This window comes from Nicotiana tabacum, chromosome 3 (genome assembly GCF_000715075.1).
Source record: "Nicotiana tabacum cultivar K326 chromosome 3, ASM71507v2, whole genome shotgun sequence".
NCBI lineage: Eukaryota > Viridiplantae > Streptophyta > Magnoliopsida > Solanales > Solanaceae > Nicotiana > Nicotiana tabacum.
Genome location: NC_134082.1, coordinates 107,903,370 through 107,915,886, shown reverse-complemented (window position 1 = coordinate 107,915,886; position 12,517 = coordinate 107,903,370).

The following is a 12,517-nucleotide window of genomic DNA, read 5'->3' as shown; positions in this document are numbered from 1 at the left end:
AGAAGGCGATCCAGCAGAGAAGGCTGAGGTGGCTGGGTACCCGAATGGGGTAGCAGGATAATTTATGGGAACATTTGAAGTCCCACTTGACCTGGAGAATAATTCAGGGAATCCGGGGATGACACTTGGCGGCTCTTTCCCATTATTCCAATCGTCCAGCATTTCCAGCATGCGGAGCCGTAGGATTCTATTTTCCTCCACAGTTGCGGATTCAGGTGTGAGGACGGCTGAGATCGAGCTTTCCTCGGAAACCGGGGTTGTTTGCAACGGAATTTCTGAAGACATTTCCACACTTCCTTTTGACCTGGTGAAGTAAGTGTGAGTACTGCTTCTGGTCCTAACAACAGGAAGTTGAACACTTCTCTTTGACCTCGTGAAGTATGAGTGCGAGGCCAGACTTTCACTAAACCAACCGTCTTTTCAAAAACCCTGAATATACTCATCGACAAGCGCACGGTTAATTTGTAGCAAATAACAGATAGTTAATCTCACGTTAGGCATGATGCACCTATACAGTTAAGTGGACTACTATATATTTGCTACGAGAGCATGCGTCATTCCGGTATTTCCCTCTTATTAGTTTTTTTTTCTTTCCTTTTCTTTTCTTTTTTTTTATTTTTCAGTAAAAGAAGTGCGACCGGATCCGATGAGGATTGCCTATGTATCACGATGCCTACGTGAATCAGATCATTACGTAGTTCGAAGCTAAAAAAATATAAAGAAGCAAGTGCTCATAGGACTCAAAAGATTTGTCTATTCTTTGTTTATTTACTTATTCAATTTTTTTTTTATATATATATATATATATATATATATTAAACGAAAAAAGAAAATTTGTTTGGTTGATTTTTTTTCCATTTGTTTCACCCTTTCTACGGAAGAAAGAACGTATGTGATGTTGCCTCTTAAATTTTGAAAGAAGGACTTTTAAGAAAATGATGCGGAATTATGAGTTTTATTTATTTACAAAAGCACTTCTAAAGAAAAATCCTAATATTTTGAAATTCAATTTTTCAAATATATATATTTTTGGACATTTTACAAAAAGAGACTAGAAAGCAAAGCGTATTTTTTTTTTTTTGATTTTTGTTGCTGCTTATTTCATTTTTTCATATGAAAGACTTCAGAAAGAAGAAGACTATTTTTTTTTATTTTTTTTATTTTTATTTTATTTGATTTTAAAGAAAACTTCTATATTTTTTTTATTTCTTTTTTTTTTCTAAAGAAAAATATTTTTTTTTTTTTGGATTTTAAAAATTGGGGCCGGAACCGATGAGGTTTGCCTACGTATCTCACATCCGGTGAGAATCAGACCCGCGTAGTTCGGTAAAATTAACCGAATTATTTTAGAACAAAATTCTTTCCTTTTCAACAAACAACTTTCCAAAAATAAAAGACTATTTTTCTATCTTTTTGTTTTTCTTTTTCTTAGTAAAGCAAATTACTGAAAACAAAACATTTTCCCTTTTATTATCGTAAAATTTTGGCAGAGTTTTGACAGTAATTGGGCATTGCTATTTTTCAAAGTAGAAAATTAGCCCTATACACTGTTATTTTTTTTTGTTTATTTTTCAAATACTCCAAAGTCAGGCAGCATGCATGTCCGAGACAAATAAATGCACGGAAACAAATAGGATGCATCAGGATGGTCTTTTCATTTCAGGTTGCTAATCCTAGACGGACCCAACCCCTGTGTTGAGTCCCCTAAGTCAAATGCAACATGATGCAAATAAGCGTTCCTACTAGGGATCCGGCATGAAGTCAAGTTATTCTAGGTTCGTAACCTAGGTATTTGTTCTAGACTGTGTACCCGAGCGGACAACTCGAGTCGATGAGGGGGCTACGTACCGGGGACCCGCGAGATCGTCCGGCTTTGTAACTTGTCCGACCTCTTTCTTATTTTAGGTATTGATACTAACAGAATAGGGAGTCTCGACCAGCGAGCTTCTCCCCGGAGGTAAGAAGAGAAGGGTTTCGGCACAGTTTATATACAGTTCAGATAATATCAAAGCGGTAAAAGACAACATTTAGCACGTTATGCAAAAACATGTAATAAAGATCAGATAATAAAGCCAAATATAACAATTATTCTAAGCTCGAATTCTTGAACCCTGAACCAGTGGTTCTGGGTTCGGTCCCCAGCAGAGTCGCCAGAGCTGTCACACCTCCTTTTTGCGCGCGTAAAATGCGCGGGTGGAGTTTTTCCAATTTAAGTGACAATATTCGAAATGGGATTATTTATTTAATTCAGAGTCGCCACTTGGGAAAGGTTTGGTTTTTGGTGTCCCAAGTCACCGGTTTATCTTGAATCCCAAATCGAGGAAAATATTCGACTTTTCCAAATGAAGTCTGCGAACCAGAAATTCTAAGTAAGGAATTCTGTTGACCCGAGGGAAGGTATTAGGCACCCTCGAATCCCGTGGTTCTAGCACGGTCGCTTAAATTGCTATAATGGCTAAATATCTAATTTAAATACATGTTGTGGCTTATGTGCTTTTATTAAGATTTAAAACCGCTTTTATTATTATCATTTTTTTTTTATAGAATTACAACGTCGTGAAAATGCATCTCGAACCACGTCACAATCAATGCACCCGTAGTTGTTAACACATTTTTGACTCCGTTGAGATTTGGATTTGGGTCACATCAATGTGCACCCGAATTTAAGAACATAATTTACTTAAACCGTGCCTGAAAAGTCTAGCGCGTTGTTATTTTTTGAGAAGGCCATGAGATTCACTAAATGGCCTAGCCCGAATTCTAAATATTATGATTAGTTGTTGAGGGCCCCGCAATTCGTATTTTTTTTATTTGGCGAGGCTCGTCTCATTATTTTTAGAAAAGGATATCCTAAAATGGCTACATTTCTAATGCATTTGTCTTTAAAACTAGAAGAAAAGGCACATGCTAATTTAACTGTATGCTTTTGTCTAATCCGGATTCTTATCAATTTCTGACTAATCATTTACAAAGTGGAGGGATGTCATAACTTGTGAAACATACTTTAATCGGACAAAGAAATTACATTCGAGATTGACCCAATATTTATACTTGTGTCCCAACGTTTCTTGAATTGAATTTAACTAGACTTATTGGGGCTGAATTAAGGGAATTAACTACTAGGCGTTGTTACTAATGGGATTTGAATATGATCTTATGTGCTGCCTAACGAGATCCAGCAAAAAGACTAAAATAAAACAAGTCAGCATAGTATAAGTTTGGAGTATCCATACCCCGCATTAACAAATAGCTACAAACTAAAACATGAAGGACCAAGCTCAGACAAGTATTGGGTAACATACATTTTTTCGTACTATTGAATTGGGAACTAACAACTGCACAGACCCCTTAATATACTATGAATATTACAACAAATAACTTTGAACTTCTTCAACCTTTTTCATTTCATGCTTTCAAACTGTTTCAGTTACATCAATATGGGACTTGAAATGTGTACCTGGAAATACTGAAAATGCAAAGGAGAAGTGAAGCAAAAGGTCAGCAGCAACAGGAATCAGAGTAACAGCAGCAGCAACAAACGAAACAATTGGGGGAGAATCTAGATCCCAGCTAGACCAAGTCTCAGAATAGACCAACAAACAACCAACAGACTCAGTTGGATTTAGAAAGGATCAGTGTTGGACAGCAGATCAAGACCAATAAAAACAGCAAATAAGAATGCAATTTCTAGTTTTGTCTGTCTGTGTTATCAAACAAGAGTTCTTTTCCAGCTTTTCTGTTTATGTGTGTATATCTATCTCAATGTGTTTTCCCCTTTCCAGACTGATGGGGGTCTATGTCTATTCCTAATCCCCCTTTCACTCTGTTTCACTTTTAATATCAGGTGGTATTCTTTCTTCTTTACTCTCTTCTGTCTATGTGTGTATTCTCTAACCTCTAATCCTTCCTCACCGTGTATCCCCTTTTCCCTCTCTTAGGTCATCCCTTTTTATAAGCCTTCCCATTACCCCTTTTAACAACCTGTTTAGAGTATATCAAACACCCCTCCCATGTGCCTTTTTCTTTTCAGTTCCACTTTAGCTAATTAAGTATAAAACCCCATCATTCCCCTGGCAGCCTTAAACTTTTCCATTTTATTAACCAAAAGCAAATATGGGCAGTAGAATATATCTGACAGCATATGCTGTCAAACCATTTTTTAAAATCAAAAGCCTTTTTATGCAGGAAAACAGGCTGTGCACAATGCACATGTTGTGCACAAGTGCACATGCTATCAGCTCAGATTTCAATTACAGATCAAGCCTTAGGTTTCTGAAATCATATTAACGACTATAAGTAACAGGACTTGGTTCTTAATTGATTCAGGAAAATGTTCAACAGAAGCAAATCGATTTGTTATTGTTCGGACAGTTGAAACTAATTGACGACACATGTCGACTCAACTATATTAGCATTAACATACACAATCGTAGCCAAAAATCAGACATTTAAACAGTATCGATACATGGTTCGAATTATACTGACTAAGCAGAAATACACTCGAGGAGTCAACTAGTCAGTCCAGACTTGAAAATCAGCTACTTGCACAACATCTATATACACATTATCAGAACAAATGGAAAGACTCATTCAAACAAACAGAAGTTCAGGCAAAGTTGACAAACAAAGTTGGTAAAATTAAAACAAATATGAACAGACTTTTAAAACAAATCAACGGACTAAAAAAAATAAGAAAAGAAGAAGATGACTCACCTTAAAACTTGAAAAGTTAACAGTTTGAACTCGGATTTGGACAAACTTTTCTTAAGACTGAATGGACTTTAATCGAAGTGTTTCTCAGATGAGAAACACTTTGATTGAAGTCCATTAGACCTTAATCTCTTCGGTTGAACCGGTATGAACCAGTGACAAAGGACACAAAACCTTCAAACTTAGATCTGGGATTCAGGCTTCCCTGATCAGATTCGGACCAAACCAAGTATGGTTTGGTCACGAGGGGGGTCTGGGGAGTATCTGGTGTGAAGCTGGGGTTGAACCGTGTAGATCGAGTTTCGACTCGAATCTTCAAATGAAGATTCGAGAAGGTGGGGAGGGATTCGAACTACAGGGTTAATGGATTCATGTTCAGGATGGCAAGGGGGTTCTAGGGTGTTAAAGGGAAAGTCACCGGCGTCCATGCCGCCGGTTTTCATGGTGGAGGATACAGGGGCGGCTCTAGGGTTTGATGGGGATGAGGTTGAAGACGAGAGCTGGGGTATCTGATGGGGGGGCAGGGTAAGGTTATAGGCTTATATATGGAATAGGCGGCTGATCTCAGCCATCGGATTAACTGGAATCAATGGTTTAGATCTAAAGGCCTCGGGGGAACGATGTCGTTTCAACTAAAGGGGGTTTGGGTTGGTCCGGGTGGAAACGGGTCGGGTTCTGTTCGTGGGTATAGGAAATGTGATCTTGGCCGTTGATCAATCTGAGATCAACGGCCCAGATCAAACTGTATCCATACGACGTCGTTTGGACTCTCTCTGGGCATCATCTGGACTGGACCGGGCAGGCCTAGGTTTTGGGCTGAGTTTGTTGGGCCAATTTAACAAATTGGCCCAAGTCCGGAAGGGGTCTTTTCTTTTCTTTCTTTTATTATTTTTTTTATTATTATTTTCATCTCTTTTCCTTATTTATTTTAAAAACAAAACTAAGCAAAAAAAAATCAAAAATAAAAATTAAATACACACTCACTACAATTATTTGCACACACACTAAAAATATTTCAAAACAGGTAAAATCAAACAACATAACATCACGGACGAAGATGCTTGTTTATGCTTTTTCTATTTAAACCATGTTACGGTTCAGATTATGCATGACACGTACACATTTTTTGAATTTTGTTTTAATAAAGTAAATAAATAAAAACGGGCCAAAGTCACAAATAAATCAGCAAAGTGCCGCACGGAAATCCAAAATTGTACAGCAGGACCAATTTTATTCTTTTGGAGCGACTGTCGCGCAAAACAAAAATCACGTGCTCACACCTAACACCTTCTCCCCGAGTCAAATGAACCCTTTACCCGAATCTCTGGTGCGGACTTATGTCTTGGAGTTCAAAGTGTTTTAAAGGAAAATTATTTTTAAAAACGGTGACCTGGCACACTGAAATCAATGTCAGGGGGCGACTCTGAGTTATTTTCCTTTTTAAAACAATTTTGTCACGTTCTAATTGGAAAACCCTTTTCGAGTTTTACTAAATCTTTTTATTAATTTAAGAGCGTTAAGTGAGGTTTGGTTAAAAAAGGTTATGACATCTCTGGCGACTCTGCTGGGGACACTTGCGGGTTCGAGCTAGTACTTGATTTTGTTGGCTTTTAGAATATTTGGTTGAGGTTTTTATGCTTTTTCATTAGCTTTACTTAATTTTAATTATGTTTTTATATCTTGTTATTTGCTAGTTGTTTATGTGTTTCCAGTTTTTGCTTTATGTGTTTACTGCTTTATAAATGTCATCATATAAATTACCCAGTCAATTTTTCCGCAACAAGTTTCGGAGCACGCGTCGCATGCACGAACTCTTTGTTGAGTCACCCTTGATTTAGGAGGGGGGCCGTCGGACGTATGGAGTGGGTGGAAAGCTTGAGCAGTCGCCATCGACCATACGCTCCCCCGAATTGCCTTGTTAGTGAATCTCAAACTTAGGTCAGCCTTTAGGTCATTTTTATTTGCATCATGTTATTTAGACCTAGTAGGGCTCGGTCCCAGGTACCGTGTCCCTTTGTAGGAAGCCTGTCCAAATTTTGTCAAAATGGGCTCATGGCCCAAAATGACATTTAATCATCCTATGTGCTAAATGTTGCATCTGTGAGGGTAAAAAGGTCATTTGGCGGCTCGATGCTTGGGAAAGAAGGGTGAAAATGAAGAAAGTAGGGTCCACTCACATTTTTTATAGTTTTCCAAAAATCAAAATGAAAATGAAAAATCCAAAAAAGATTTTACATTTTTCCATTATTTTCCAAAAAAAAAAATTTGAAAATAGAAAATCCAAAAAGATTTTACATTTTCCATCATTTTCCAAAAAAGAAAAAAAAGAAAAAAGAAAATCCAAAACGATTTTACATTTTCCATCATTTTCCCAAAAATTCAAAAATGGAGAAAAAGAAAAATCCAAAAAAAATTCAATTTTCATCAAAAATACAAAAAAAAATGGTTTTTCCAAATTAGTTGCATTTTTTTAAAGGCTTCCTCCCATGTTCAATCTTCCCGAACTATGCGAACCTGATTCTCATCTTCTGGGGCGGGATATGTAGGCAACCCACATAGGGTCTGGTCTTCCTAGTAGGTCCTAGGTTCTTGGCTTCCGGGGTCGTAGCCAAATCTTGCATGTATAGCCATATTTGGCCACATTGGCCGTTTTTGCAAAAATAGAAATGTTTTCTCAAAATAGTTTGTTATCTCATGTCTTAGGATATTGAGTCTAAAATAAAGTTTCCTCTTAATTCTAAGTTTCATTCATGTCAAATTTGCATGTCTAGCCACTTTTGGCCACATCAGTCATTCTTGCAAAATAGGGTTATTTTTGCAAGAGTGGCTCAATTACTCTTGTCTTAGGATCTTGAGTTTATAACTCGGTATCATATCACTTTAAGGTCCATCCATGTCGTGTTTGCGTCCCTAGCCACATTTGGCCACATCGGCCATTTTTGCAAAAAAAGGGCCCATTTCCGCAAAGTAATTTTTAAGACCATGATTGTCGGGATATTAGAGTCATGTAAGCTTTAGATGGAGTATTTCTCATGCATTAGAGGTCAACTTTGTCAAGTTTGCGCTAATAGCCACTTTCAGCCACTTAGGCCTTTTGCAAATATAGCCAAGTTGTGTCCTGCATTTGTCCATTAGGAAATGTGGTGGGGTCACGTAGTGTCCCGAGTCTCTAACCATGTTTGCTTCATTCAGGTATGGACCCCCTGATTCGATCCAAAGTGCTAATGGTAGTAAAGATTCCTAGGAAGTTGATCAAGTGGTGGAAAATGTTTTCATCGTTAGAGCAGCATGAGTTAATGCAGAAATTGGGCACCTTAACTTCCCTTCTTGATATCACACCCCGCCTAGACTTAGTGGAGACGACGCTGACTTATTGGGATCCGTAAAATTTGATTTTCAGATTTGAAGAGTGTGAGATGACTCATACCTTGGCGGAAATGGCTGGTCTCACTCATTTAAGCTATATAGGCAAGGACATGATACTTTCCCGAGACCACTCTAGGACAAGATTCCTCAGCGACCTGGGCCTGAAAGATAATAAGCATTTAAAATGTCTCGAGCAGTCCTGGATATCCTTGGATTATTTGTTTGCTAGATTTGGACTACAGGATAGTTTTGACGTCTTTTGGGATGAGTTCTGCACAACCAAGGCAAAGTGGCAAAGATGTCGCCTCGAAGCTTTCAGCCTTGCTTTGTTGGGATTATTGATTTTTCCATTAGATGAGAGGCACATTAGCACCCGTCTGCAGTCAGTGGTAATGGCACTATTTCATGAGAAGCAATGCAAAACTGTTACCGTTGTGCCGATGATCTTAGTGGAGTTGTACCGAGCCCTGAGTGAGGTTAGGGGAGGTGTCAGATATTTTGAGGGAAGTTACATTTTTCTACAGCTATGGATGATGGAGCATTTTCACACCGCTTCCTTACTTTGTCACATCGACCGTGCCTTGAGGGATCGGGTAGTATGCATCGAACGTAGGATGAAATCTCCTAAGTTTACATACCCAGTAGGCGTCATGGCTTGGATTGAGTTCCTTGGTTTGAGGACAAATGGGAATGTTTTGTGGGCTTACCTTTGGCTACCTTTGGATGATATCTTGGTAGGGTGCCTCATACAGCCTTTCTTGATGCTGATAGGACTCAAGTGTGTCAGGTCGTACACTCCCGTTAGGGTAATGCGGCAATTGGGCAGAAGACAAAAAGAGCCTCCAACTTTGAATCTTCGGAGGCACATCATAAATTTTAGCAAAAAAGGCGGCTGATGAAATCAAGTATGTGCAATACTGGAACAATGCAAAGAGGATAAAGAAAAATACATTAGTAGAGGACGTTGGCAGGCCCGAGTGTACTCAGGAGTACTTGATTTGGTTACAGTCCGTCCCGCCAGGGGTTAGCACCCCATTGCCAGCACAACTTAGGGGTCGGGCAGTTCAGACAGATGATTTTGAGGAGGCATCGGACCAAGATCCCTGGGATAAGCTTGAGTTGATAAAGTCTTAGTTAGCGGGATTGGCAGCAAACGTGGAGCAGCATGGACAGTATTTGTTTAGGGTCGGCCTTCAGGATGCGGGGGCACACGCCAGGGCCTTTATTCCCAGCATCAGTGTTTCTTTACGAGGCATATTATAGAGTTTGAGCACGAGGGACAGCCCAGGATCATCCCAGCCAGGACCGTCGCATTCAGGAGCAGCTTGAGGAGTCATTCTATTTAGGTGTTTTGAGATTGTCGTATGTTGTCTTTTACTTTCGTGTCTTGTCTAGAAGTACTGAGTCCTTTAGGTAGTGTCAAAGTCTGTCATAGTGTAGTTGACACTGTCAGGTATTTTATTATCGCACTTCCCATTGTATTTTAATATCGAAAAGTTTTTAAATGAAAAATCCCAAAAAGATTTTGTTTTAGTTTATTTTCCAGAACTACACTTGGTCTGATTCATGAGGGACATGATACGTAGGAACCCTACAGCGGGTTGGATCAAATCATTTTTGTTTCAAAATAAAAAGAGAAAGAAAAAGAGAAAATGGTGATAAGAAGGATTGGAAAAGAAAGAGAAGGAATGACTGAAATGGCAAATCGGGATGATGTCATATGACCCTGCGACCCTCAAAGCCATTTTAGAACCGTTAATCATTACTAGGTGCATTGCACGTAATGTGATATTATTATTTGATAAATGCCATAACGCTAACATGGTGGTTTTGTGTTGTTGTCCTCTGTTATCTTTATAGAGTTTCAGGAAGGTGGTTAGCTTGTTGGCATCCTGGCAAGTCATCCATACAACACTCGATCAAAGCATCAAACAGTCACGACTAGCAAGGAAACAGACACTGGAGTTGTAGACCCACCAAGGGAGATTGTTGAGTCGGAATCGGAATTTCAAGAGGAGGTCCGGAGGTTGAAGTACCAGATGGAGGAAATGTATTAGGCCTGGATTAAGGGACACCCTCCACCCTCGTTCGCTACCAACTACATAGAAAACCCTGCTTCCATCCCACCACTCTCTCAATCCCAGATGCCCAATACCATTGATCTTTCCCCACAACACGCACCTGGCTTTACCCCTTACCATAACTACCCCGGCACTTCAGCCCAAACTGTTTATACTCCGCCAGCCCAAACAACCTCGTACCCTGCTCCGACATCTGCTCCTATTTTTGTAACCCCTCCACAAGCTACCCTTCACTAATCCTCTAGTGAGCCCGCATTCCCCGCTACAGATGCCCATTATTATGCACCGGAGCCCACCTTTAAGGCCCCAGATCCTTACTCTTACACTCCCCAATTCGAGCCTTATGTTGAAACTAACAAACCACCCAAAGACGTAAAGCAAGAAGAGATGTTTAGGAAGGTACAGAGTCTGGAGCAATCATTGAGAAATATGCAAGGGTTGGGAAACCAGCTGAGTATGGCCTATAAGGATTTGTGTTTGTTCCCCGATGTCCAACTGCCTGTCGGGTTCAAGATGCCTAAGTTTGACTTGTATGACGGACATGGGGACCCTGTAGCTCATCTGAGGGGTTATTGTAGTAAAATGAGAGGAGCCGACGTAAAAGACGAATTACTAATGGCATACTTCAGCAAAAGTCTGAGTGGGGCAGGTACACCTGCCAGGATGCTAGCGGGTGGTACACCTGGGATGATATGGCTCAGGCCTTCGCCCGACACTTTCAGTATAATATAGACATTGTTCCAGACCGCCTATCTCTGACCAAGGTGAAAAAGAAACCCAGTGAAAGCTTTAGAGAATATGGGTTTCGATGGAGGGAGCAAGCTGCACGAGTCAATCCTCCGATGGAAGAAGACGAGATGGTTAAATACTTTCTTCAAGCCCTGGAGCCCACTTACTATGGACACTTGATCTCAACCATAGGTAAGTCTTTCAATGATGTGGTGAAGATGTGAGAAATAGTGGAAGAGGGGCTCAAGTCGAGTAAAATCATGAGCTATTCTGATATAAAAGTAACCACCCAAGCAATCCATAGTGGTACCGGAAGTTTGCTAGGCAAGAAGAAGAAGGAAGATGTCGCTATGGTTGTCTCCGGATCATGGCATGGCCAGAGAGGTTCACCTCATCAATACTCTCATCCTCGACCCCGACCTCAAGCCTACGCCCAAGCTCCATATATTTCACCTCAACATTACTTTTCCCCGCAAAACCCCCAATACTCAGCCAGGCTATACCAATACCTTGTTCACCACGCACAGTCATATGCTCAACCCCCTCCTTACCCGTAATGGCATGCTCCAGCTCCGCATAATATCTACCCAGCTCCACAAAATACCTATCCACCCCCACAACCCTATCAAAACCCCACTGGTTCAAATTTTCGATCAAGGCCAGAGTATAGGAGAGAGAGGCAGCAACAGAAACAAACTTTTACCCCGCTTGGAGAGTCCTATGGTAGTCTGTTTCAAAGGTTAAGAAAGTTGGACGTCTTGATGCCGATTGAGTCAAAGATACCAAATCCCCCTCCAAAGAACCTCGATTATTCCCTAAGATGCGCCTATTGTTCTGATGCTCCAGGGCATGATATAGAGAAGTGTTGGCATTTGAAACGGGCAATACAGGAGCTCATTGATGCAAACCAAATTGTAGTCCAAAGCCCAGATGCGCCAAACATCAACCAAAACCCTTTTCCAGCCCATGCAGAGACGCACATGATTGAAATAGTTCACAAGGATGGGTAGCCCAAGAAGTCTTCTAAGTCCGTCATGATGATTCGGGCCAGTGAAAGCAATTTGGTTAAAGCTCCAGACTCTACCAAAGCAACGCCCTTGACATTTGAAGAGATGATAGAAAAGCCGAGTTCACTCAATTCGAAACCACCAGTGTTGGTCGTGAAAGGGTTGTCGAAAGATATCGGGGCAAGTCTGGAAAGTTCAAAAGTGGTAGTACCAGGGATTCCAAGTAAGCCTGTCATAGTTGTGAAGGGGGCTCCTATTACCCTTATCATCATTAAACCAATAACCTAACTGCAAGTGGTGGATGCCAAGGCTGTTCCGTGGAATTATAAACAAGTGATAGTGGCATATAAAGGAAAAGAAATAGAGGAAGAAGTTAATGAAACTGGAGGATTGACTCGCTTTGGGAGATGTTTCACCCCAGAAGAATTAAGGAAAGCCAAGCCATTCAAGGATAGCCAAATGCCAGTAACGAAATCGGTCACCAAGGAAGAGGCTGAGGAGTTCCTGTAAAAAAGATAAAAGTGCAGGATTATTCCATTGTGGAGCAGTTAAGGAAAACACCAGCTCAGATTCCCCTTTTGTCTTTGCTGATACATTCAAATGAACATCGCTGGGTCTTAATGA